This window comes from Triturus cristatus, chromosome 1_2, assembly GCF_964204655.1.
Source record: "Triturus cristatus chromosome 1_2, aTriCri1.1, whole genome shotgun sequence".
In the NCBI taxonomy this organism is placed as follows: domain Eukaryota; kingdom Metazoa; phylum Chordata; class Amphibia; order Caudata; family Salamandridae; genus Triturus; species Triturus cristatus.
Window position 1 is genome coordinate 573,635,201 of NC_140580.1, and position 24,094 is coordinate 573,659,294.

General features: G+C 47.3%; 1 protein-coding gene and 1 pseudogene across 1 annotated transcript in view; one reads left to right on the forward strand and one right to left on the reverse strand.

The window, feature by feature from the left end:
• TWNK (twinkle mtDNA helicase) overlaps positions 1 to 24,094 on the reverse strand; it is an 86,070-nt gene that overhangs the window by 29,694 nt on the left and 32,282 nt on the right. The window lies entirely within an intron of this gene.
• Positions 6,789 to 8,602, forward strand: LOC146867649 (uncharacterized; annotated as a pseudogene).

Consider the following 24,094-nt stretch of genomic DNA (forward strand, 5'->3'; position numbering starts at 1 on the left):
TTCAAATCCCATCTGTGCAGCCAGCCACACATTAAATTATGACGTCAGCACCGTACGATAGGCTATTGGTATTGCTCATTATTTATGATTTTTGTATCCCTAAATAAATGGCATTGTCATTTCTATTGGCATTAGCTTTTTTTTTGCATATGTGATACCTATTGCATTAGTACAATTAGCCGATTTTTTTTTAGAAATGTTTTTTTAGAAAGCTGTTCAAAACTGAGCAGTGATGCTAAATGTGACAGGACAGACTTCAGAAATACTGCCTAGAATCAAATATTTTATATTGGTGACCTGTGAAGAGCTTTGCCCAAACTTAAGGACGACTCAAAGTGCTTAGCAAGTTCGGATGATGTGAGGAGGGCAGGAGCCCTCTCCCAACTCTTCGAAATATCGTTTAGACTTGCTATCCGGAGCTATCTGGTTAGCTGAGTCTTCAGGTGGCTGCCTAGAGCCAAGTCCAAGCGAGTTTTCGCATCGGGAGTCTGCTAGACGGAGGGAGTCAGGAAGTGAGAGGAGGGGAGATGAGGTGAATGCCAAGCTCTGCGTGTACTGAAACAAGGGGGAACGCATAAGATGCGCCCCAGCGAACAGAACAAAACTGCTCAGAATATACATGCAAAGAATATGAATTCTAACCCGATTCAGGCTGGAGGCTTGCTGGTACCTAGTGGCCGGCAGCTGCGAACACCTCGTCCGATGCACGAACGGAAATTCAAAGGCATCATTTGGTGAGACACCGAAATATTCCGCTCAAGGTTTCACAAGCACGATTAGAGAACATGGCAGTGGTTTCCAAGAGGAGGTTTTCATGCACTATTCAGGAATCTTGAAATCCTTTTAGTGTAATCTAAAACGGATAAATACTAGACGTGAGCTCTCCAGAGTCTGCGACGGATTGTACGCAAGGCAATCAGCTGAGCGTTCCTCGCGCTGACAGGAGAGCCCCGCGCGCCAGCAAGCACCAACCCCCGACTTAGACTCTGGGTCTTAAAACCACAAGCTTCGACGCGGTTCGCTTTGCAGAGGAGGAACAAGCACTTCTGTTTCAGACACGTCACTTGCAAATAGACGTGTAGGCGAATCACGAAGCAAAGCAGGCAGCAACTGGGCAAAGCAGGCCGCACGCCAGGCAGCCAGCCTGTTCTTACGTGCATAAACACGGAGCCACAATCGTGCACACGTCACCAAGCCCACCAAAAACTTTCACACAGCTGCTGAGGAGGCATGCACACAGCAAATGTAACATCCTGCTAAAAACGCGGACGCAGGCAGCAACTGGGCAAACCAGGCAGCACGCAAGGCAGCAAGTGGGAGGCAGCATGGTCTACGTGCACAAACACGGAGCCACAATCGTGCACACACCAAGCCCCCCAAAACAAGTGGGAGGCAGCATGGTCTACATGCACAAACACGGAGCCACAATCGTGCACACACCAAGCCCCCCCAAAAAAAATCACATAGGAAAGGAGACATCCTGCTAACAAACACACCACTGCCTTTCTCCGAGGCAGAGCAGAAATGCCTCGGAGAAAATCGCAGTGGCGGTTTCGAATTCGGGGGCGTGTTTTCCTTTACTCTCCTCTTGCCATTGGCTGGAGGAGATAATTAGACTTCTTGAAAAAAACACGCCCCCGAATCCGAAAAGGACGGGGCCTAATCGGAATGACGGACCTCTTCTCCAATGGCTGGCCAGCATTCAAGAGGCCAGCCAATGGAGAACAGGGGAGAAGAGGGGCGGGTTCAAGCCCCTCTTCTCCAAGTCATTAAATCTCGGATCGAGACTGCGCAAGCGCAGCCTTCGAGCCGAGACCTAACAAGGGAAAATAAGGAATACCATCAAAGCAAAATATCCCTGCCTGTGTACATCATCTGAAGTGGTAATCGTCACTGATAATAATAGAACATGCAACACTGTCCTTCCAACATATAATTCACAGAAACACAAATAATCAAAAAATGTATCAAATGTATTCAATAAATATACTGTTGCAATGATATGAACACATAATAGGTATTATACCATAAACAGTCCAAGCGCATCCTACACCACACACACACATTCGTTCACACCAAAGCCATACCCATACATACTGAAACATCCTGTGACAGCTGACAATAAAGTATCTACCGTCAGACAATATATTCAGCCTCCGCGTCGGTATATCCGCCCGGCACTCCCACAAGTGGTGTCAGAAGTGGGATCACACGGAGACATGGAGGCTGCCTTGGAAAAGATGGCTGAGAACCAGGAGCACCTGGGTAAGGTGATGGAACGATTTCTCACCGTGGTGGAGGAAGATCGCGACAAGATACAGAAGGTGTTAACAGGACAAGGCCAGGCACATGGGGCAGCCATGGACAAACTCACTGAGGCCCTGGGACATCAGAGGGGACCCACCTCCCTTCCCTCCATGGTGTTGCAGCGATACGTTAGCAGAGAAGATCCGGACTTCTTCTTTAATTATTTCGAGCGAAAAGCCACGGCGGCGGCCTGGCCCGCAGATAAATGGGGGCAGTATCTGGGACCCCTCCTGGCGGGTGATCTACAAGCGGCCTATCAAGCGGCAACAGTGCAAAGAACGGTCCCCTACGCCGACATTAAACAGTGCATTATGGAGAGACTGGGAGTGGATGATGAATCCTACAGGATAAAATTACGACAGATAAAAGAAGGTCCCCAGGAAACCCCTCGAGCACTATACTTCCGGGTGAAGGACATGACAGATCGATGGCTGAAGCCTGCTACCACCGATAAAGACGGCATTATGTCCAAGATCTATTTGGAACAGTATTTGACCTCCCTCCATCCGTCCATACAGAGATGGGTCCGATAACAGGCCCATCTCACTCTGGAAACCGCGGTGGAAATAGCCAGCGCATACAGCCGTGCTCAGGAAATCCCAAAAGGGAAGGATGACCCTTCATGGAAGACAGGTGGCTCGGGAACCCACAGACCACCCCGTCCCCCGATTCCGAAGAAACCAGAACGTGTAACCCTCATTCCTGGATTTGCCGGCACCCCAGTATTCATACCCCTTTCCCCAGGACCACAATGTTTTCACTGCGGCGGGATGGGTCACATCGCTCGGTTCTGTCCCCAAAAAGAATAACCTATGGTACTAGGAATGGCCCGCAATTATTACTGTTCCTCCTCCAAGAAGAGACTCCCACCGTATCACTGTAACGTGACAGTGAACGGACAACCCGCCATGGCTTTGGCCGACACAGGTTGTCGTCAAAGTGTTATCAGACCTCAGGATCTGGAACCATGGATTGGACCCAATGACGGAACCATTGCTATACGTTGTGTACATGGTGATACCAAACAATATCCTACTACCCTAGTCCAGATTCAACATCAGAATGATCCAGGCACATCCTTGAAGGTGGAACTCATTCCTAATTTACCAGAACAAGTTATTCTTGGGAACGACTATCCGAATCTTCCCCAGATGATAAAGAGTACCCCGAGTAAAAAAGAGGACTGGTGGGCCACAGCCCCATTTTCTGGGGAAGAAAAACCTGAATGGCCAGAATCCAAACCCCAGAAGAGCAGAAAACAGAGAAGGGCAGAGAAAGGGAAGGCCCCTGCAGTATTGCCTGTCTTGCCGGAGGAAAACCCTTGGGAAACGGACAGAAACTTTCGTGCCGCCCAACGAGAAGACCTCATTTTGCAAGCAGCTTGGAACACCGCTTTAGATCAAGAGGATCCCCTACATGTAGGTCCTTATTTCTGCATTAGAAATGGGTTATTGTATCGGAAGGGAAACCCCACACAGGCCTCCCAGTTATTGATCCCAGTACCCTTTAGGGAAAAGTGTTGTTTCTGGCCCATAGCCATTTGTTGGGGGGACACTTTGGAGCTGAGAAAACCGAGAAACAGATTACGGAACGATTCTATTGGCCGGGCATTGACCAACAAGTAAAAAGATACTGGAGAGAATGCCCCATATGTCAGAAGAATAGCCGGTATAGGCCTCCCCGAGCCCCCCTACATCCCCTCCCGATCATAGAAGTACCCTTCCATAGAGTAGGGATGGACATTATAGGCCCTCTGCTGCTCTCTCGAAGTGGGTGTCGATATGTTTTGGTCATTGTCGACTATGCAACCCGGTTTCCAGAAGCGATAGCCTTACGCCGCCCAGATGCCACCAATATTGCAAAGGCTATGATAGCCGTATTTTCGAGAGTAGGAGTCCCAAAATAAATTTTAACAGACCAGGGAACCCCTTTCGTATCAAAGGTTATGAGACAGGTGTGTACCCAATTGGGGATTCATCAGATATGAACCGCTGCATACCAACCCCAAACAGATGGGTTAGTCGAACGATATAATGCCACACTTAAGACCACACTCAAAAAACTCCTAGCCCTGGAAACCCAGAAATGGGAGGACATGCTACCCCTGGCAATGTTCGCTGTACGTTGCAAAGTACAGAAAAGTACTGGTTACTCGCCCTTTGAGTTATTATATGGCCATCAACCCAGAACATTGCTGGAAATGGCTCAGGAAAAATGGGAGACCGAACCAGATAACACCAAACCTTTAGTGGATTATGTATCCAATCTTAGGACACATTTAGGTCAGATCAGGTCCATTGTCCGTACTAACATGGAGGAAGCGCAATCAGCACAAAAGGCTCAATATGACAAAAAAGCCAAGGAGAGGTCATTTGACATAGGGATTCCGTTTTTCTCATGATAGCCTCTTCCGACCATAAACTATTAGGACAGTGGCAGGGCCCATACACTGTGACGGAAAAGGTAACGCCTGTTACGTATCGCATCGAAACGAATCCGGTCCAAGGCACCTCTCAAATCTATCACATTAATTTTCTGAAAAGATGGGAGGGACCCGTACCGACACTCGTTACGAAAGCGGAGGTAGCGGTTCCTTTGTTCGAGTAGTGCATGGATCCGGCGCTTTCTCCCCCTTTAAAAACCAAACTGACAGATGTTCTTCTGCCTCTGTGCGACATCTTTTCTTTGACTCCTGTGAGAATGTCCCTGGTGGAACATGCCATCAAGACCTCCCCTGGTAAACGGGTACGTCTTAGGCCTTATCGGGTACCCGAAGCACGCCGACTTATCATCCGAGAGAAAGTGCAAAAGATGTTACAGATGGACATCATAAAACTGTCCATCAGCGAATGGAATTCGCCAATAGTCCTCGTGCCGAAGCCAGACGGCTCGGTACGCTTCTGTATCGATTTTCGTGAAGTAAATAAAATCTCAGAGTTTGATACATATCCCCTCCCAAGAGTGGATGAAATGGTGGAGAGGATAGGTAGAGCCAAATACATCAGTACCCTGGACTTTTGTAAAGGGTACCGGCAAATACCCCTGCGCGCTCAAGACAAAGAAAAAACTGCGTTATCTACTCCAGACGGGTTATACCAATTCAAAGTATTACCCTTTGGGTTGCATGGAGCTCCGGCTACTTTTCAGAGAGCCATGAATCACATTCTACGGCCCCATGAAAAATATGCCGGCACGTACATAGATGACATAGTCATCTATAGCGGTAATTGGGACCAACATATGTATCATTTGTCGCAAGTAATAAAAGCTTTAGGACATCATGGTCTCAAGATCAATCCTGCCAAAAGCTGTCTAGCAGCCCAAACCGTCAAGTATCTGGGCTATTTATAGGCTGTCCGGAATTCGGTTAAAACCGACTCTGCCCGACAGTACCCTACCGGATGAAAATCAGCTGACCCGGTTGAAACCGAGTGTCACTGATTTTCATTGCGGTTGCACTACTTGTCCACTTGATGGAGCCAAAGCACTGCGGATCAAACTGCAATTTAGGCCCAAGAAGGAAGCAGCTCCGAACGTGCGTCACGGACACCCATTAAGTTCAGGGGAGACACATTGGTTGGCACGGTTGGTGGGTGTGGCCAGGTGCCATTGAAAATGTTTTAATTAGCAGGAAATTATTGGGCGACTGGGGGGGTGAGCACCGGGGAAAGTGGCGGCACGCGCAAGTGTTTTGCGTACTTTTTAAAATGTCCTTGAAACTCTTAATGCGGCCTGTGAGCAAGGGCCCCCTACCTGGCTAACATGGGGGAGAGAAGCTCAGTCCACCAGCAGGGTGGTGTATTTCAGGGCTCCGGCCAAATGGCTGCCCTGTGCCGCACTAACAGAGTAATTGCAAATGCAGAATCTGTAATGAAGCTGATCAGCATGCAGGATGGAAAGATAATGGGAAGTGGGATGCAGAAGAGCAATAAGCAGCATAACCATCAAGACCAAAACAGTAGCATTGTTTGGCTAATTGGCAAGATTTCAACTTCACAAACTCTAACACTTAAAGCATAGACTCTCCCATAAACTTTGAAAATAACAGCAGGAGAGGATGTAGTCTAATGGTTAGGGCAGTTGACCTCACATCTAGCGGGGTTCGAGTATCGGCAATGACGCTCAACATCCTGTGATTCTGGGCAAATCACCTAATCAAAAATGAATGTGCCCTTGTGTAATGCAACAGGTGCTCATGTGAAGCGCTTCAATACCTTCAAGTCGAGTTAGCCCCATATAAATCTCTGATGGGAAAAAACAGCTGTGAAAACCAGCCTAGCTTTACTCAGAGCCGTGCCATCATGCTCACTTTCATGCTCACTTTCTTCAAATGGCAACACATTGAACACAAGTGCGCTCTTACCTGTTGGCACAGCAGTCACCTGACCATGAAAATGTTGTCGTTCTCATTATTTCCTCAACAGTACGGAACCGGTTTCTAAGTGTTTTTTTTTTTATTGATCTAGTTTGCGCAGAACAAAATGCCCCGCAGAATAAAGACGACAGAAGATTATGTGCTAGAAAACAAAGATTTCATGGTCGAAGAAGTGCGTGGGCAAAAGATGTTAATCTTCAGGTTTTGCAGAGTGACTGTCCCAATAGTAACTGGGAAGACTGCAAGCCGAATTGCTGAACATCTTGTCACCAAGACCCACTTGAAATTGAAAGAGCCACCTAATTGCGACAGCCTATGCCAGATGTCTCTTGCTGAGACAATGACACGCTTCAAAAGAAAATGTGAGGAAGAAAAGGATGTGGCACAAGAATTTGTATGTGCACTAGTGCAATCTGGAACCAGCTTACACCAAGCCGATGGACCGATTGTGAATCTGTTCCGCAAACGTGCACCAGCATGCAAAACATTACCAAAAGCAACACAGATGTATGAGAAATACCTACCAGAGGTGTTCCTTGCAGACATTGAACATATTTCAGAGTTACTCCAAGGTGATGTAAAGATCTCTGTTACTATTGATGAAACTCCAGAGATGCGTGGCGACCCAGCAGTGGCAGTGCTAATCACATTTGTGATGCAAAAAATGGATGGTACAGACATACCATCATGGCAGATCTAGATGTACTGGAAACATGCAATGCAGTGTCACTTGGAATGCTGCTGCAGAGAGTTCTTACCAAGTTCAACAAAGATTGGAGTGATATTGTTTGTATTTGCAGCGATTCAGCTACGTATATGAAAAAGTTATGTGATGACCTGTCAAAAGCAATACCTGAGCTGAACTGTTTCACTGTGAGTGATCCTTGCCACTTGCTAGATGGTATGCTGAAGGCATCATTACAATCTTCTGAGCTAATGAAGAAAGCTATTGATTTTGTAGTCCATTCAAGCGCACTGTTTCGTTATGCGGGGGACCTCAAATGTAAATATTTCTCATTTTGTGTTTTGTGTGGCAGCAACGAAAGAGTCATCCCAACTGTGTCATTTAGTCAGTGGTTCTCAGTCCTAGAGGCTGTGAATGCAATATTATCTATGTGGCGACCATTTACTGAATTTTTGCTTAGTGATGATGCAAAAGGCAAGAAATGTGAGGATCATTGGCTGCATATTGATAGTGATGTCAAAAAAAGGACACTGTATTGCATCCTTAGATTTTTACAGGAAAACATGACTGCTGTAGTGGAAATAATCAAAAAACTAGAGTCAGAAAACACCCTTGTCCACCAAGTGTTCAGCATAATTGGTGTTGATGTCAAACATCTTCTCGAGAGTAGACTAGGCGACACTTTTAGTGACTTTGGCACTGCAACATGTTCCCTGTTAGAATGCTTGCCACTTGGTAAGCAAAGAAGTGTTGATGACCAATTCAGGAAATTTTATTTGACCATGCATGAGAAATGGCTAGCTATGATGCATAGAAATGTCCCTTCACCAACCATGGCATTTGAAGCCAATGAAGCCTCACTGTGGTACTCTGCATAAGTGTTAGATCCCTTCTGTAAAGGGGAATTTACTCCGGACTTTGAAAAATACAGCTTCATTTTTGACCGCTTTAATACCTCTGAGGCCATATGCACCCAGTTCAATACATATGTCGCAGAACCTGGTCCAGAGAATGTCAACCTTGAGGTGCACCAGTATTGGCATGGAAAGCTACGTCAGTGGCCAGAGTTGGCAAATTGTGTACTGGCTGTTTTGGCGTTGCCAGTCTCAAGTGCCAATGTCGAGAGGGCCTTTTCCCAAATAAAAGTGTACATGGGAAGGAAAGAGAGAGCGCGAATGACCAAAGAATCACTGAAGAAATATTGTATGGTGTACTACAATAAATTTGACTTGTAAACATTTATTTGGACGTCATATGCACTGTATGTACACTGCCTATATACCATGCATCATTGAAGAAAGCCAGCAATAATAAAAGCAAAGCGTTCCATAAACACTGGTAAAACACCGTTTCAGTTGTTTTTTCTGGCGCGAAAATTAGTAACCACTGAAAAGCACTGTTTTGACAGGTATTGAAATCACTGGAAAACACTGACAAAACACCACCAGAATTTACCAAAAATAGAAAACTGAAAACAGGGAAGCCTAGCTATTTATTAGGCAAAGGAGTAATAAGACCACAGGATTCCAAATTGACTGCCATCTCCCAAATCCCGTTACCCAAAACAAAAAAAGATCTCCGAGCCTTTCTAGGGCTACTCGGTTATTACCGACGGTTTATTCCTAACTGTTCTCAAACTGCGGCCCCTCTCACTAATTTGTTACAGAAAGCAACAAATACTGAGGCAAGGTTAGAACAACCCACACAGGAGATCCTACAGACCTTTGAATCCCTTAAAAGATCCCTTACATCTGATACGGTGCTAGCCAGTCCCGATTACTCACTCCCATCTGTCCTACAGACTGACGCACCGGAACAGGGACTAGGGGCCGTGTTATACCAAGTAACGAGGCAAGGAGAAGAGAGGCCCATTTTGTATATCAGCAGGAAGCTGTTTCCGAGGGAACGAAACTACGCTGTCATAGAGAAAGAGGTACAAAAGGGGGTGGTGATGGACGGAGCATCAGAACCAATCAAACACTCACACCCAGTCAACAGATCTGGGTTTAATCCTTCACCGTTTTTTAGCCCACTCTGCCACCCCAGTTCAGACATGGCTATATGCAAATCACTCTGACCCTGTGCCTCATGGGAACAGTGCAGCCCGAACTGCCAAACATATGGCCATGTCTGAACTGGGGTGGCAGAGTGGGCTAAAGAACGGTGATGGATCAAACCCAGATCTGATGACTGGGTGTGAGTGTTTGATTGGTTCTGATACTCCGTCCATCACCACCCCCTTTTGTACCGCTTTGTTCGCCATGGGTTGGCAGGGTATGCTCAGACGTGGGTCCCTTGCTCACTTTGCCACTGGATTCAAGCGGGCCTGGCTGGGGACGGCTGAAGTGCCAGAGGCCGGTCCTAGGAAGCTTGTTTCCGGTCCAGTGAAGGCATGGCTTGGCAGTTCGGGCTGGTCTGTTCCCATGAGGCACAGGGTCAGACTGATTTGCATATGGCCATGTCTGAACTGGGGTGGCAGAGTGGGCTAAAGAGCGGTGATGGATCAAACCCAGATCTGATGACTGGGTGTGAGTGAGTGTTTGGTTCTGATACTCCGTCCATCACCACCCCCTTTTGTACCGCTTTGTTCGCCATGGGTTGGCAGGGTATGCTCAGACGTGGGTCCCTTGCTCACTTTGCCACTGGATTCAGGCGGGCCTGGCTGGGGATGGCTGAAGTGCCAGAGGCCGGTCCTAGGAAGCTTGTTTCTGGTCCAGGGAAGGCATGGCTTGGCAGTTCGGGCTGGACTGTTCCCATGAGGCACAGGGTCAGACTGATTTGCATATGGCCATGTCTGAACTGGGGTGGCAGAGTGGGCTAAAGAACGGTGATGGATCAAACCCAGATCTGATGACTGGGTGTGAGTGTTTGATTGGTTCTGATACTCCGTCCATCACCACCCCCTTTTGTACCGCTTTGTTCGCCATGGGTTGGCAGGGTATGCTCAGACGTGGGTCCCTTGCTCATTTTGCCACTGGATTCAAGCGGGCCTGGCTGGGGACGGCTGAAGTGCCAGAGGCCGGTCCTAGGAAGCTTGTTTCCGGTCCAGGGAAGGCATGGCTTGGCAGTTCGGGCTGGACTGTTCCCATGAGGCACAGGGTCAGACTGATTTGCATATGGCCATGTCTGAACTGGGGTGGCAGAGTGGGCTAAAGAACGGTGATGGATCAAACCCAGATCTGATGACTGGGTGTGAGTGTTTGATTGGTTCTGATACTCCGTCCATCACCACCCCCTTTTGTACCGCTTTGTTCGCCATGGGTTGGCAGGGTATGCTCAGACGTGGGTCCCTTGCTCACTTTGCCACTGGATTCAAGCGGGCCTGGCTGGGGACGGCTGAAGTGCCAGAGGCCGGTCCTAGGAAGCTTGTTTCCGGTCCAGGGAAGGCATGGCTTGGCAGTTTGGGGTGGACTGTTCCCATGAGGCACAGGGTCAGACTGATTTGCATATGGCCATGTCTGAACTGGGGTGGCAGAGTGGGCTAAAGAACGGTGATGGATCAAACCCAGATCTGATGACTGGGTGGGAGTGTTTGATTAGTTCTGATACTCCGTCCATCACCACCCCCTTTTGTACCGCTTTGTTCGCCATGGGTTGGCAGGGTATGCTCAGACGTGGGTCCCTTGCTCACTTTGCCACTGGATTCAAGCGGGCCTGGCTGGGGACGGCTGAAGTGCCAGAGGCCGGTCCGAGGAAGCTTGTTTCCGGTCCAGGGAAGGCATGGCTTGGCAGTTCGGGCTGGACTGTTCCCATGAGGCACAGGGTCAGACTGATTTGCATATGGCCATGTCTGAACTGGGGTGGCAGAGTGGGCTAAAGAACAGTGATGGATCAAACCCAGATCTGATGACTGGGTGTGAGTGTTTGATTGGTTCTGATACTCCGTCCATCACCACCCCCTTTTGTACCGTCATAGAGAAAGAGGCTTTAGCTATCAAGTGGGCCATAGAAACCCTACGGTATTACCTAAAAGGGAGGGAATTCACCTTATATACCGATCAAGACCCTTTAGAATGGCTGGCACAAAATAAGGGGAACAACGACAGAGTATTGAGGTGGTTCCTGGCATTACAACCCTACAGATTCCAAACCCAACACGAAAGGGATCAGACCAAGGAAATGTGGACTTCCTGTCAAGGTATCCCCAAGGGAAAACCCCCAGTAGTAAGACAGGAAGGGGATGTGAGAGGGTGAAATCCGGGGTTCTAATGTACGCGGAACTACAACGACCAGAATCCCTCACGCATAGGAAACTGAACAGTAAGGGCAGATTCAGGCAAGACTCTACCTGGGGAAAAGACACACCCACCTTTCCTGTTTCCCCACAGCAAGGCAAGAAGGTGGAGAGGGGAGGAGTTGACCCCGGAAACGCTACGTCTCCAACAGTGAAAGAGAGGCAAACCCAGGAGGAGTGGTCGGCGACCAGCGGAAGGGAAAAGCAGTGCGAGGAGACGAGTCCAGAAATGAAGTAGAGCGCGGAGCGGAACGCCGGGCGAGAGGACGGAGACCAGAGCGGAGAAGAGGAGGAGGAGACAGATGACCACCGGACGGAAGAGTGGTGGCGACCACCGGAGGAGGCTGAAGAGCAGCCGCAACTGAGGAGAGTTGCGGCGGAGCCGGTGAGTGACGCTGGTTCTGGGGAAAGCGGGTTGGTATCGATGAGGGAGGCGGGCGAAGGCGGGGAAAAGGGCTGATTGAGCACGGGTATCACAGAGCTTTTGCAGGGAGACGCCGAGCGACCCCTGCCCGCCATTACGTGCACTGTATTTTTTTTACTCCCCACACAAAGCCCTGAGAGTCAATACCTTTCCACTGTTCTTGACTTCTCCCTCCCCCTTGTTTATCGTACCTATGGTCCCAAGTTCACAAACTACTAAAGAGCCCTAGACACTACCGGGTGTAGGTGACGGGTTATTTCCTTTGCCACAGTATCACTGACGGCCTCCATTTTTCTCCCTCTTGGCGAGCCTCCAGGTGAAGCTAGCACAACGGACGAGCCAGAACAACAACCCCTGTACCTTGGCCCTGAAGAGGAAGGAGCTGATCAGGCATCTGCATGTTTCCAAACCGGGAGAGAGAAGACCAACCCAGAGGAAGAGCAACCCAACCCTGTCGTAAAGTCTAAAACTGTGACAACTGACAATAAAGTATCTACCGTCAGACAATATATTCAGCCTCCGCGTCTGTATATGCGCCCGGCACTCCCACACACAGGCAGGGATATTTTGCTTTGATGGTATTCCTTATTGTTGGGTCATGCCAGAGAGAAATGTTTGGAATCAATCTCTCTTACTAAATGCAATGCAACAATGTTGTAGCCTACACGCATATGGAGGAAGAAGGTCTTTCTAGACTCAATTTCAAATATGATACCCGAAGCAGAATGTAAATTAGGTGGCACTGGCTTGAGCATAAGAATTTCCGTAGATGAGGAGCATGCACTGAAAGGCCCTATTGCAAGCCAAATCCTAAGCCTGCATACAAGGTTAGTTCTGAGCCAATGAGAGTTTGTTTCAGCTTATTCCTCAATAGGGATATTACCAAAGCCCAACTGTTGGACAGGCCACACAGGGGGCTTGCTCCCTCCCCGCACGACAGGGCCCGAGCTCCGGCCCACCAGGCATACCCCCGCGACAAGCACCTGTACCCCGTCTCCCGACGGATTGTCAAGCGGCCTTCGAGAAGCTGAAGGCCGCCCTGTGCACCGCCCCTGTGCTCCAGGCCCCCGATTACAGTCGGGAATTTGTGGTGCAGACCGACGCCTCCGACCACGGCATCGGGGCCGTCCTCTCTCAATTGAACCCCGAAGGTCATGACCAGCCGGTGGCCTTCATCAGTCGACGTCTCCTGGCCCGAGAACAGCGTTGGAGCACCATCGAGAGGGAGGCATTTGCAGTAGTGTGGGCCCTCAAAAAGCTCCGACCCTATCTCTTCGGTACCCACTTCCGGGTACAAACCGACCATCGACCCCTGCAATGGCTGATGCAGATGCGGGGGGAGAACCCAAAACTCTTGCGCTGGTCCATTTCCCTGCAGGGAATGGACTTCACCGTGGAGCACCGACCAGGCCAAGACCACGCCAACGCGGATGGCCTGTCCCGCTTTTTCCGCCTCGACGAAGAGAGTCCCCAAGGAGATGGGTGACTCTCCCCGCCTTCAGCTGGGGGGGACGCATGTTGGACAGGCCACACAGGGGGCTTGCTCCCTCCCCGCACGACAGGGCCCGAGCTCCGGCCCACCAGGCATACCCCCGCGACAAGCACCTGTACCCCGTCTCCCGACGGATCTTCTGCCCTCGGACCACTACTCATCACGGGGTCCAGCCCCACCGGCTTCCCCGGCCGGGTCAAGCCTCCATCTTGGGCCCTGCACCACGCGGCCGCGTGGCCTCACCCCGACCCCAACCCCGGGCCTGGCCGGCCCCGACATCCCGGCACCACCATCCACCCAGGAGGTGAGCGGACCACTTGGCAGGTCAATGGGAGAACGAGGTGTCAAAGGCTCTCCCCCGCCAGGTGCCGATCGCCCCCAGCTCCCCCAGGCACTGGCTCCACCCCCTGCTGGGTGTCTGGACACCTTCATCCCGGACCCTCCGACCTCCAAGTGCGAGGGTCCGGACATCAAAGGGCACCAGCCCTATAACTGGGGCAGCTCCGGAGCAGGAAGGCAGTTGTATCCTGGAGTCGAGAGACACCGAGTGAACTCAGCCTTGACGGTCTACTGGCGCTGCCGTAGCCCGCTCTTGTGACCCATCGTTCTGCCTGCTGGCGCTGCCGCGGCCTTCTGCAACCTCCATCCTCACCGGGACCTGCTGGCGCTGCCGCGGACCGTACATCGACCATCTTCCTGGGACCTGCTGGCGCTGCCGCGGCCCGTTGTAACAACCATCTTCACCGGGACCTGCTGGCGCTGCCGCGGACCGTACATCGACCATCTTCCTGGGACCTGCTGGCGCTGCCGCGGCCCGTTGTAACAACCATCTTCACCGGGACCTGCTGGCGCTGCCGCGGACCGTACATCGACCGTCTTCCTGGGACCTGCTGGCGCTGCCGCGGCCCGTTGTAACGACCATCATCACCGGGACCTGCTGGCGCTGCCGCGGCCTGTACCACCTAACCACCAAGCTCGAGGATTGTGAGCTCATCATCTCATCCGAACTACCTGACTGGTAAACAGACTGTCCCGCTACCCCCTTTCCTACCTTGCGAGACTCGAATCGAGGGGACCCCTGAGTCCAGACCTCCTTGTACCATTCAAACCGTACCTTAAGAAGTGCTTATAAAGAACACTGAACCTTATCCGTGTGTGGTATCTGTCTGTGGGGGGGAAGTTACTTGTCTGTACGATCGCTGGAGACGGCTCTCCCCGGAGACCTCTCCTCCTGACCCCGGCCGACCCTCCCGGTCCGTCTACCTTTTCTAACACCAACCCTCAGGGATACAGGCTGCACCCACAGCTCCCTGAGTTAACCTGAGTGTTGTAATAGCTAATAACAGAGCAGTGGAGTATAGGGGAATCCCACGGGTGGAAGAAGAACAACTAGTTTGCCCCCATGATACAGTTTTGGGACTTGCAAGAGTGGGGAAATTGGGAAAATGCGCCTTACAAGGTGGAGTCTTTTCACAGCCTGAGAATCCTGAGCTGGAATTTACATGGATTTGAGCAATTTAAGAAGGCCGGTAATTAAAGAGTTAGTTGATACCATGTAGCGTTCCTGCAGGAGTCCTTGTTGACAGAATACAAAGTCATTGAGGGCCTTGTTTCGGTCAACAGCAAAAGGCAGTCAGCAGGGAAGGGTAGAGCCTCTGTGGGAGTGCAGACTCGAATCTTCACCAAGGTAATTAAAATGTGGTCGGTCTATCTAGTTGAATACACATCTCAGTTGTAGAGTTAAGGGCGAGGAACAAGGAATGTACACAATCCATAAAGAAGAGTATTGTAGGAGAAACACATGGATTGAGGATTTTGACCAAAGTTTTCAGAAGCTGGCGGGAACATTTCCAGACTCTCTGGAAATTATGGCCAGTGACTTCAATGCATGTTTGTGTCCCAGGTAAATTGAGGACGCATTAGAGTGTTTTAATATACCTGCTGCTACTTTCTCAGTGGGCATCATTAAGAAGGAGGCTAAAGAATTAGGTCAATTGTTGGCAAAAAATGGGTTCTTATATTTAAATGGATGCTTTAAGAATGACACTCCAGCAGACTCAATGTTCTGCTATGGTTGCCAAGAGTGTCCGATTGGTTAATCCTAACTTGGCAGTAGACTTTACTGGGATTTCAGAGTAATGTATTATCAGAGTAGCAGCAACTGGGCAAATTCAGATGCTCTATGCTTTGAAGCACCTGAGGTGGGCACTAAGGTTTGGCCCCTGGGCATAAGCTCCCCTCGGAGACTTACAACACACCTTGGTCCACTGTTTCCAGTATCTGGAAGAGTTTCAGGTTGTAGAACGAATAGATGTTTTTGCAGAGGTGAATGAAAATAGAATTGTGTGGCTTAATAGGATTTTGGAAAATGTGCTGGTTTGTATTTGTGGGAACCTTAATAAACTTGTAGAGCGGCCAACAAATTTGGGTAATGAAAAAGGTTGCCTGTCAGAAAGTGAACAGTCATCTAAGAGGGTTTCAAAACAGTTCAGACTAGGATTAAGTATGGTCTCTAAAGAGGTAGTGAACTGTTTGAAAACCCGTATAGGTATCTCCTCAGAAATTACACGATAGCGGTAATACGGTTATGATTCGCAATGTACCCCAATATAGGCCTGGGTAGTCACCTAACCTTTCACCTACATTTACCCTGCCATTGTACTACATAACGTGTTTTATCCTGACCTTTTACCTAGTTAGGTGCTGCATAAAAGTCTTGTGATTTTCTCGGAAAACTAGCCTTATTTATTATGCATGAAGATTCTCAGAATCACAGCAGGATTACCATCTTCTGCATCTTTTGCATAATAACTATGTATAATGGTTATCCCTATCGTCATTCTTGGCCAACATGACAGCAAGGTAGAATGCCTGAGGGTACCTTTTGGGTATATAAGCACCATATCTTTTCTGGGGTAAGCAATGGAAAAAGACTTCCATGCAGACAGCTCTGACACGAGACACTGAGGTTCCTGCACGCAGACACTCAAGCACGCAGTGGTCTGACATCCCTCACAGGGTGTTCATCTCGAGACCAAGACTGGGGTTTCTCTTTCTCTCACATCAGGAAATGGGGTTGGTTTTATCCTAGGGGGATTCTTGGCTATACACCGACATACATTCTAGGTACATCTAGTTAGGGTTAGCATCGTAGGAGTACGCATTACTACTGTCATGTACTTCTATGCCTGCATATATCCATTGTTTTAATACTATGGTAGAATTCTACCATCTATTTACTCTGCTGGTGCTTATAACCGTATACATCTGTTTCTGTCTTATGGTTGTTGCAGCACACATATTTTACACTAGAATGACACTGGTTCCCTAAATGCTTATTGAAAACGTCCCCATCGTTTATTCTCTGTATCCCTCTGAGACAAAGTGAGCACGAGTAACTAAGCGAAAAGTACAGTACTGTTTCCACAATCCCTGAGGGCTCAAGGTTGTCATGTTCGATAGTTGCCAGAAACTATTTTCTCTGTGGTAAGAGGAGTTCATAGTGGCACTGTGAGCTAGTTGGTGTACATGCAAACATATCCGGTGGGAGTGTCTGGAATCAGTCTGGACACCAATCCCACAGTTTATGTTGTCTAAACGCGCAGATCCTATATAGATTTATAGGAACTACACGACTTGGCGCAACCAACGTTGGTTTGGTTCTTATTTAATGGTCAACTCAGAGTAGTTCAGTTGTGCGGTTCTCAGAGACCCCTACTCATATCTACCCAGAGACGTCTGGAGTGGGTAGGGAAAATCCGCCGCAGCTGAGTAGGCAGATCCTATGTATTGGCTGTAAATTTATTCAAGCTTGAAGGGTTATAATTCCCTATTGGGCATAAAACCTTATATCAGTTTCCTTGAACCTCTTTCAACAATGTCTGTCGAAGAGAACGCTGCGGCAACATTAAATGCGAATGCAGTGGGGGATGGGGAACTGGAAGGTGCTAAAAAAAATCTGAAAATGTCAGAAACGCACTAACTTTAAAAGTAGCAGAGTTTGGAGTCCCAGCATTAGGTGAGACTGAAACATTTGTGATTGAGGCACACGAGTCATTCAGGCTAGAGGTATTCTATTCATGGGTCAAATTCCCACCTGCAGACGCATGCACAAATACATTTCATTCTTACACCCCGGATGAAACATCGGAAGAATACTGTCTGTACGAGGACATTGAAGTTCCGCTCAGTTACCAGGAGCATATAAACTGGTTTAAAGGCGCCCTCCCACTCACCACAGAAAAAGTAAGACTCGGTCCGCTCAGCAGAGACGGAGCGACTTGGCCGGTCCTAGCGGCTTACACACCGCATCTAGACGTTGACACATTGCCAATCTCAGACTTACGTCCACTTCACAAAGAAATAATAAAACTTCACAGAAATCTGACACAGTTCCTTATGAGAACACTCACACTTTAACCTACAAGGGTTACCCCAGCAGGTCAACTACAAGGGACTGCAACTAAAATCACCCCACAAATGCTGAATGTGGTTATGGGAAGAATGCCCACTAAACCTGAGCAAATGCCATTCTGGATAGCACAGAAAATAGCACAGTTAGAGGCAGTGTTTCCACACACAGACCCACAAGAAAAACATAGAATACTGACAATATGATTGCCGGTGGGGATAGCTCCTCCAATAGAGGATTGTACCTTTTGGGATTCAGTCTTCGTTGCCATCTACACCAGAACTAATGGTATCCCCTCAATAACTGTGATACCAGACCTATTAAGACAAATACAGAAAAAGTAGGGAGTTAAACCTGCTCTGAACCTGGGAATTAAATTATTAGGCAATTTTTCCCAGATATCTACAATTATGTTAGCAAACATAAAAGGGGAGGCAGCAGTATTGGTTATACGCCAACGCCGAAGGGAATGCACTCCCGCACACCAAGAGCAAGAATTACTTAAAATTATCGAAGATACATACACCGAATAAGGCAGAGATCATTTGGGAGTTAGAGCTACAAAACCACAAGTAATGGGTAGTCCTGAAAAGGATAACTCCAAGCAAGCACCTGATTTTTCTAAATAGAAATGGGATAATACAAAAAAGAAAAATAGAAAGAATGAAATACCCAGGCTACTAAGGACTCAACTTCTGAACGGGGAATGGGCTCTGACGATACTAGACAGTGCAGCAGAAGTAAGAATAGCTCGCCAGGACCTGATGGATTTCTGGCGACAGCGGCGTTGAATGAACATTATCACGGTGGAGAAACCTGATACTAGGGTAAGTGTCCCACACCAGTTATACGAATTAACACTCCAAATGGAGGGCGTAAACACAGGAAAGTTAAAGGTCTCTTTTGGGAGAGCCTGAATTTTGCTTATGACATCCTTTTGGCTGAAAAAGATTGGCTACCTGAGTTCTTTATGCATTGTCCAAAAGGAGAAACTGTACTTTTACCAGCTTTCTCTGACCTTGTTCCAGAATCACTAAAACACTCATACAAGCAGGAGTGGGCACTAGCGTTAGCTCCTGCATTATACCGCAATCATGTAGGGTGGGATGCTGAGTCACCTCACCATGAAGTCCCAGTAAAAACTACTACAACTCCACAGAGACAGTACACATAAAACATCACGCGAAAAAACAATTCAGGGAGATCTTAGATCAACTTGAATACCAAGGTGTAATAGAGAAATGCACCTCTTCCATGAATAATCCTTTGTTTCCCGTAATGAAACCCGATAATTCATATCGTCTAGTTTTAGACTACAGACATTTAAACACATGCACCAAGACATTTGCAGTACAGAATGCACACAGGGCCACATTGATGAATAACCTTGTGCGGAAAATATACAAAACAACACTACCCCAATATAGGCCTGGGTAGTCACCTAACCTTTCACCTACATTTGCCCTGCCATTGTACTACATAACAGGTTTTGTGCTGACCTTATACCTAGTTAGGTGCTGCATAAACGTTGTGTGGTTTTCTTCAAAAACTAGCCTAATTTTTTCATGCATGAGGATTCTCAGAATCACAGCATGATTACCATCTTCTGCATAATAACTATGTATAAGGGTCTCACCTATCGTCATCCTCGCCTGAGGGTAACGTTTGGGTATATAAGCACCATATCGTTGCTGGGGAGGCAGAGGTGAAAAACTTCCATGCAGACACACTGACACGAGACGCTGAAGTTCTTGCACGCACACTCTCCAGCACGCAGTGGTCTGACATCCCTCGCAGCGTGTCCCTCTCGAGACCAAGACTGGGTCCTTTGTTATTGTACATCAGGTAATGGGGTAGGTTTTATCCTAGGAGGAATCTTGGCTATACACCTACATACATGCTAAGTACATTTAGGTACATCTAGTTAGGGTTAGCATTGTAGGAGTATGCATTTTACTGTCATGTACTTATATGCCTGCATATATCCATTGTTTTAGCACCATGGTAGAATTCTACTATCTATTTGCTCTATTGGTGCTTATAACCGTATACATCTGTTTCTGTCTTATGGTTGTTGCAGCACACATATTTTATGCTAGAATGACACTGGTTCAATAAATGATTATTGAAAACGTCCCCATCAGTTATTCTGTGTATCCCTCTGAGACAAAGTGAGCACGAGTGACTGAGCGAAAAGTACTGTACTGTTTCCACGATCCCTGAGGGGTTCAAAGTAAGAGGGGTTCAAAGTGGCACTGTGAGCTACCTGGTATACAGGCAAACATATCAGGTGTCTGGAATCAGTCTGGACACCAATCCCAGTTTATACTGTCTAAATGCGCAGATCCTATATGGATTTATAGGAACTACACAACAATACAGTCAGGAGAACAGAGAGCATTTTGACAGAAAGTGAATAAAGCCTGTAACCCTAATTTGGGAACGCTCACCTGTATGAGTGAGTAGGACACTTGCGTTTTGCATCTGGAAGATTTATCTTTAGGGTGACCAGATCGTCAGAATGAAAAACCAAGACACAACTAAAGAAATAGGACAATGATTTGGACAGGGCCGGATTATTGTCACAGAAGGACTCCACTATATAAGTATATATATTTTTGTTTATGTACACACACCTATACACTTTCCATTTTGAATTCTTGGATGAGACCTAGAAGAAGGCTGCTACTGATCCTGGCTTGGGGTGATCGAACACCTATTTACCCCTCATTAAATCTTCCTGTGCAGCATGACTGAAGCGAAGCAGTAAAGCAGGTGGCTTTTTAAGCAAATGAACTTTTTTTAGTGGTGTGAAGAGAGAGCTCTTTAACAGATCAACTTCTATTCTTGGTGTTAAGAGAGGGTCAGAGCAAATGTTAGCTTTCACCACACTGCGATTAATGTGTGTGCTCACCCGACCCCTTCTCAAAAACCAGGACATATCTTTGTTTCAGCAAAAAGTGTTTGGAGGCTGGAACAGTCTTTGAAAAACCGGGAGTCTCCAGGCAAATCCAGGACGTCTGGTCACCCTACTTATATGGCTCCTCGCCAAAGCTGTCCAATCTACATGTGAACACCTCTAGGAGTGTTGAACTCAGCGAGTTCCTTGTAAAAGAGATAAGATCAGTAATTGAATGTATTAAGCTAACTAGGGCTGCAGGTCCAGATAATATTCCAGCTTTCTTAATTAAGTCATTGTTAGTCTTGATTAAGACAAACAGTGACTGATGGACAAGTGTATATAGTGTCTGTTTTGCTGGATAAACACAACAGAGCCTTCGTGGAAAGGTTTCTGTTGTGAAGCCCATATTAAAACAAGCATTTGCAATGCAACCGTTCTCACATTTGCGAACGTTAGAGCTATTGGTGTTGTAAATAACAATGTTTTAACTTATTTTTTTTTGCTTTGGAGTGATCATGTAGGATAAAAGTGCACACCATACCAAATTATAGTTAAAAAAAAAAAAAAAGACACAAGCTTCACAAAAACAGGGTCAATAATTGTATGCTTTTGCATGTATTAGATAAAGTTATCTGACAAAAAGATAAACTGTGTTTTGAACCCGTTATTTTGAAATAACTGGGCTAAAAACAAGCATTATTAACCCCTTCAGTGCCATGCCCTTTTCCCCTCCTGTGCCGGGCGTTGCATTAGTGGGTGGGGTTCATGACGAGATAGTCTCGTCATGGGCACAGCGCGACCGTGCTCCATGACGAGACTATCTCGTCATGGGCACAGAAGAGGTTAAACATGTATTTTTTGCAAAGTTTTGCAAAAGAAAATAAAAGTATTTTTTTAAAAAGTTACAAAATTAAAGAAGAGATTTGCCCTAAAGCCTTGGTACTGAAGTGCACTACTTCTCACCTGTAATCTGGCAAAATGCTGTGTCTCATGGTGCAGGAAAGCCAATGGCTGAAGCAGGTTGACCCATTGCTCAATGCTTTATGCAGAGGTTTGTTGAGACAAAATATGTCACAGAGCAGTTAATGAAGGGGATGATCTAAAGCCAGTCTATATATTTATCTATGTATATATTTCTATATATGATTTTTATTGAATGCATGTGGATGGCCAGAGAGGTATAACTTTTTCTCTTTAGGCTAGATCAAAACCAGGATCTATCCTATGGAGAGGTCTAAAATCCTGACATTGTTCGATCACATGATGCTTATGAGAAGAACCACGCCTAAGAGAAGGATATGTACAAGTTAGGATGGCAGCACCATTTCTTACACCATTCCACATGTGCTTTAACAGGGCTACATGTTTGATGCATGTCTGTAACCCTCTTAAGCTACACCCAGCAATTCCTACAGAGGCCACACCCTTCCAACAAGGCACTTCAAAAGGTCTTTACAGTTACCCATTCATCACCAAAGTCCTACGCAACCTCAACAGGAGTGTGAAGAGCTATATTAATGCTGCAACACAAAAATGTACCATCAAATAAATCGAGCCTACTGTAACATACTTGCCATGAATAAAATAGTGTGGTCTTGTTGACAGACATTTGCACACTGAAATTGATTTGCAGTTATATGCCATATGAGCAAATCATTAGTTCGGACCGATGTTTATATATTGGTGAGAGACTTCGTTGTGCACACTTGGTGCTCCGAGAAGCCATCGGGAGGCAGTAAAGCGACACAGAGAGCCACATTCGCCTGCAAGGTCAGAGCTGCTGGAATGCAGGCTGAAGTACTGCAGCCACACAAAAAAATTGGGCAGCTGCTTGAAGTATGTATTTTGCAAGGACAGCCCAATTCCACGGGTTCTTCTGACAGTAGATGGCGGGAAGCTGAATCACTGCTGAAACTGTTTGGGTACCCTGGCATGGTAACAAAGTAGCTTACAGCTCCTCAGTTGTATCGCAGTGGATTACAGTCTTGTGAAGCCATTTGCACCGCACTCTCCCCGCACTCAATTTACTTAAGTGTAAGATTGAATACGCTCCCCTTTGCAGCATTTGTATGTATGGGGATGTATTTTTTTAATTTGATTTTTAGAGCTTCTACAAGGTTTGAAGAGTCAACAGAGTGCTTTATAACCCCTGCCTAGAAGTAACAATCCACAGCTTGGAAAACAAGACTAAGAGAGTGAGGGCCGTTTCAAGGGACCCATTACAGTGGCAATGCAGTTATGTCCTTGTGGGGCCCAGAGCTGCTGTCGCAGTGTTTTTGTGTGCGTTTATGTGCCCGTTTCGCGTTATTTACAGGGAATATTTGTTTAAATAAACTGTGAGTTGCATTTTAGGCATTGTTTTTAATTGCAGGTTAGTGGGATCATGCGGAAACAAACATCGCAGAGCAGCAGGAAAGAAATAATACACAAGCAGGAGGGAAGAGGAAGCTGCAGCCCGAGGAGAGGGAGCAAGCATTGTCTTTAAATGCAGGCTCGCGGGGTCATACTGATACAAGCATCGCAGAGCGAGCAGGAAATAAATCAATAAAAAAAAAAAAAGGGAGGAGGAGGCAGCTGCAGCCTGAGGAGAGGGAGCAAGCGTGGGCAAGTTCCTAAGCCTCAGCAAGCACAAAGAAAGAAAAAAAAAAGAGTGCTCACAAAACAATAGATAACATTACGAGTAAGAGCACATGTAACTGGGGCAGTCCTCATGGGAGGTTACAAAAGTAGAAAAGGAGGGACTACTGAGCATATTAACCAAAGAAAAGCAGCCATTTACGAAGGACAGCAAAAGAAGCCAATTACAAAGATGGGCAGTGTTTAAAGTCCATATTCTAAATAAAGCAAGTCTCGAAGAGTTAGAGTATGCGCTGCCTAGGTGAGACTTAAAAGGAGAATGGCACATTATAGACGTATTAGCCTCCTGGATGTTTCAGAAAAGATGTTTTCAAAGATTTTATTGCTAGATCTGGTGAGACGACTGCCTTAAACGCAACTCCGACAAGACAAAACTACTGATCTTCAGGAAGAACTCCACCGTATGGGACCGCAGCTGGTGGCCAGCAGAACTCAGACAAACACCCACACCTACAGACGCTGCATGCAACCTAGGCATCATCCTCGACAGCGAAGTGATCATGAAACGACAAGTTAACGCAGTCACCTCCTCCTGCTTCCACACCCTTTGCACGCTCTGCAGATGGATCCCAGTCAACACCAGAAACACCGTCACTCAGGCCCTCATCACCAGCCGACAAGACTATG